At 33.5% G+C, this 4,833-nt stretch overlaps 1 non-coding gene across 1 annotated transcript; it reads left to right on the forward strand.

The window, feature by feature from the left end:
- Nucleotides 1–2,662: 2,662 nt before the first annotated feature.
- On the forward strand, nucleotides 2,663–2,738 carry LOC141423672 (small nucleolar RNA SNORD36). Its single transcript, XR_012448499.1, has one exon. It is a non-coding gene; the product is annotated as a small nucleolar RNA SNORD36 (small nucleolar RNA).
- Nucleotides 2,739–4,833: the final 2,095 nt, after the last annotated feature.

The following is a 4,833-nucleotide window of genomic DNA, read 5'->3' on the forward strand; positions in this document are numbered from 1 at the left end:
TCTTAAGGGGAATTTGGGATACTATGTAACCTACTATATTTTCTGTTTTGTTTTCTACCATAGCTTCTCACGAAATATTTGACATATAGTAGGAGTTCAACAAATATCATTTAGTGGCTTATGAGCCTGAGTTTTTCTAAGAAAATCCTTGACTCCATAGCCAAGAACTGTACTTGGGCATATCCCAGTTACTGTTTTTTAATGTCTAAGTAATACCATGAAGATAAGAATGAGGAGTTCTTTCTGCTTAAATGGTAACCAAGGCTAGAACTTTCCTTATGCTACAAAAATGTGTTTAAAACTGAATTGTGTTTGCATGCCATTCAGAATAATTTTATTAAGTAAGTTAAATTTCAGCTTACTCACGTATCAATACCTACATTCTGGCTGCATCATATGTGTTCTTTGCCCTTGTTTTTGCATTGTTATTTTAAAACACGGACATTATAAATTAGAGGACTAAGTAATATTAATATTCTCTATTAATGATAATGTGCCTTGTAGCCATTTATTTTACCATTACATTTAGTCTTTTGAAGAAGAAGATTTGAATGTCTAACTTTTGGTAGTTCCTGCAAAGCTATACTTTTGGCAAACTGACCCTTGAAGAAACTGCAATGTAACAGTGCCTCTCACTTATCTTCCAAATCACCACCTCTATCAATGTTTAAAGTAATATACACAGACAACATGTGACATGCCATGACTTAAAGTTTATTATTTAGGGATTCAACCTGAAAATTTATCCTAGCAAGAGATCCATAAAGTGTCATCTGAATAGGACACATAAAGCCATCATTGAGGATCATTGATAAAGTTCACAGATTTACTTCTAGAATAAAATCTACAGACTTTAGTAAGCCAAGCAAGATCTTCCATAATTCATTCCTAGATTTCCACTTCTGGCCTATCTCTATCAACTAGCTCTCCTATAACTACTCCTTTTTTTTTCTTTTATATACACATTTATTTGATACTGAAAATTATTAACATCAGAAATTCCTTTTACAGCAACCCAAATATTTGAAAATGAGAAAATATAGTTATATCTACCCTAATTATTACACTTTAACCAAACTACCCCATGTTCTCCTCACATTCCTTCAGGCTACATTTCATTTCATAGACATTAGGCTTCTAAAACAAAGACTTGAGACCTACTGGTGTTTATTTGGGTCAAATCAAAATGTAGAACGAAAGTATTTTAAAGTCATTCATATACAGATTACACAGATCCCTTATAAATTAATGATGGAGGTAGGAAAATATCCCAAGCACCAAAAAAAAAAAGTAAAAGTAAGAGATGCAAGATTATTGCAAGGTCATATCATATACATCAGTTTCTCAAAATTAGTGGTATATAGCTTTCAACATGCTTCATTAGATTACCAGTAGAGAAACAGTACAAGATTTATGTCTAAATTCAAACCCAAGTCCCACCAAAAAAGAAAAAAGATTTAAGTCTAAATTGACTCTGCTGTCTGTTATAATTCCCTATTCTTGCATTCTCAGAAGGTTCCCAGGCATGGTACACGTAGTAACTGCAGGTATATCTGAATGGCACACAGAATGGCTCACTCGGAAGGCTTCTAATCGCGTCTCAGCTTTTCTTTTTGAAGTCGGACATACCTGTTCCCCATGAGAGCTCTCTCACTTGGCCAGGCATTCTCTCCGTGGGCATAACAAGGTCCAGACTCCTCTCTGCCTGTAGCAAGTGTCACCTCTGGTCTCCTGTAGGACCCTTTCATTTCTGTCCAGCACTTGAGCTGGACCTCCTGGTAGAGGGGAAAGGAACCTGGTAGGAGGGTTGAGAGTTAACTTATGAAGGTCCCTTATCGAGGTTTCTGAATGAAAGCGTGCTGACTCTCTTGGTTAATTTTCTTCATAGGCCATCTGAAAAATTATATGTGTTCCAGAGGAAAAATAACATATTCTTCTTACCTTAGATATACAAAATAATGTTAAGTATAAATCTAGTTTTAAACAATGAGAGAAGAATATTATAATCGCTTTCAGTGTGGAAGGAGAAGACTTCTGTTCTGCTCTTCTGCCATTCTTTCACAATGGCTATATCCACAGCTTGTAGAAGTTCCAAGATATGCATCCAAGCATGTTGGGTAGAAAAAGACTAGGGCACTTCTCTTTTATAGGAAACAAATAAAAATTTTCAGAGCCCACAACAAAGATGCTGTCACATTCCTGTAAATAAAGTTATGCTTTATGCTTCCCCTGTCTGAATCAAACACCAGGGTTGTCAGCTTCACATAATCTAAATAGAATGAATAGATGTTGAGGTGCCACCAGGTTGCACTGTTGGATCCCACAACACCTCTGAGATAAGGACAGAAGTTAATTAAAATACATTTGTTATAATCCTGAAGTCTGGAAATCCAAGATCCAAGGAAATTTTATGGTCGTTTGTTATCAGCTCCTAATTGTGAGAAAAAAATATCAAATGCTTCATTTGAACACCTGATTTTGCCCCTTTGGAAACATACATCTTTGAAGAAGAAATCCTTTATTCTCTATGGTTTGTTTCTTTCTCTCTCCCTCTCTCTCTCTCTCATCTCTGATTGTACATCTATCTATTTTAAAATAGAAAACTCCAGTGAATTTGCATTCCTATGAAAATGTGCACAGTATCTTTAAGTAAATAAGGATAATGCAATGATGCATGAATTTCTTCACCTGAAATCACTATGAAGTGTAAAATCTGAACTTTTTAACACTGAGTCACAGCAAAAAAATTTAAAAATAAGGATAAATATGAGGGAGGTAAAATATTGTGCTGGGGATGGCACTGGTGAGTGGCTCAGAGTTCACAGGTCATATTTTACCTTTCATTCAAGTTCCATTCAAACTCCTATATGAGAGTCAATGAAGTCATCGCTTGGCCCATATCTATCTGTAAAGAACTGAAAAACTTTCTGCAAAGACAAATAAAAATATTCTTTGTTACTCAATATAGTATCTACTAACAAAACGCGACTATTGAGCAATGCAAATGTGGCTAGTGTACTGAGAAGCTAAGTTTTTAAATTTTATTTCATTTAAACAACCACATGGTATTAGTTTTACCATATTTGAAAGCTGGCTGGCTCTCTTAATACCATCTACTTTAGCTAAACTCAATTGTTCTCCCAAGTGCCAAGCGATTTCTTCAATAATGTGCCTTTGTCACAATCTCTCTCTTGCCTATAATTAATATTCTTCCCTTTGTATTCATCTGATAAACTTATTCCATTTGAAAAACTCTGTCACTTTCAATTAATATGTTAATATGTTAATCCTCAACCACTCCATCCTTTGAATTTCTCTGATATTTATGATTTTAGGTGAAACTCTTCTGTTACTGTCCACTGTTACTTCTCTCGTGTATTGAAAAATACACTTAGCCCTTAATGGTATATTGTTTTTACAATAATATAATTTTCACAGTATTCTAGATACAATAACAAGACATGTCAGTGTTTGGTTGTAAGGTTTAAGACCATGTTGCCTAGAATCCATAGAGTCAGTGGAAGTAGCTTTGCAAAACTCATTGAGAATAATAAATTCATTGAAGTTAGACTAATGAAAAACAAAACAAAGAGACTTGGCTGTTAATAATATTGCTACAAAAGGTAACATTTCTGGAAAAGTATGAAATACAAGTTATTAATAAATACTGTGTGCAAGTATTCAAGGAAAATTATCCTAACTAGGTTATCTCTGCCCAGCTGATACTAGAATATCCTGGAAAGAGCAGTAAATGCCGGCATCATATATGGGAAACCAGGGAAACCTGAGTCTCATCTTACTCCTAGGTGATTATTTGATCTTAGAAATGCTATTAACTATTTCAGAATTTTCTAGTGTATAACATTATCTGGATAACAGAAAATCACATGTGATAATGCATGTGAAAAGTGTTTTATAAGCTGCACAAGAATATAACCATTATTATTATCATCACTATTAATGTGATTTATAGTATTATTTCCCCTTCAATCTATTTGATAAACTTTCTAAAAACCTGTCCTTTATCTGCCTTATGTTACACAAGAAGAATATCATCTCTTCCAACAAATTCATTTAATAGACAACAAATTTTTACATTCATGGAAATTTCTAGCAAGTTTCCAGATAACTATGCTTTAAAAATAAGTTTTTAAGCTCTAGCAAGTTGAAGGAAAAATCAGTTTGGCATAGAAGGTAACTACAATATTCCAGAGCAACTTAAAGTATTGCTCAATAAATATATTGAAAATTATCCCTGAAATATCTCTTTCTATTCAAATAAAATCTTCAAATCATCTATGACCATGTCATCTTCTTCATTTTCAAAATTTCATCTATTCCTCTCAGATGTCACTGTAACTCTTCCATTTTTCCCAAATCTCCAACACATGAAAGACACTCAAATCATATCCAAACCATAGCATAATGTTTAATTATCTTTTACCTCAGAAATCTCAGTTTGATCTTTGCTTGTTTATCATCTCTCTTCTTCACTGGACTTTCTTGCTCACTATTTTAAGTTCTGTTCTTAAAAGGATCCTACTGTTAATATTCAATAAAAATGTATTGCATCAGTGTTATAAATCTATGAGTTATAAAGAAGAAAGTATTATAAAGAAGAAAGTATTGTTCTGGAGGCACATATATGACCTAATAGGAAGGATGCCTTCTTAACAGTTGGATTCCCAAGAATCTAGTAAAACTGAATATAGAAACATGAATGGTTATGAATTTCTTTCTACCAGAATTTTTCCTTTATATCTACCTTCCTTGTTTTTTCCTGGATAGAATACACTTTCTAAAATTCAAATATATCATCCTTTCCATCCATAA

This window comes from Castor canadensis, chromosome 5 (assembly GCF_047511655.1).
Source record: "Castor canadensis chromosome 5, mCasCan1.hap1v2, whole genome shotgun sequence".
Taxonomy (NCBI): Eukaryota; Metazoa; Chordata; class Mammalia; order Rodentia; family Castoridae; genus Castor; species Castor canadensis.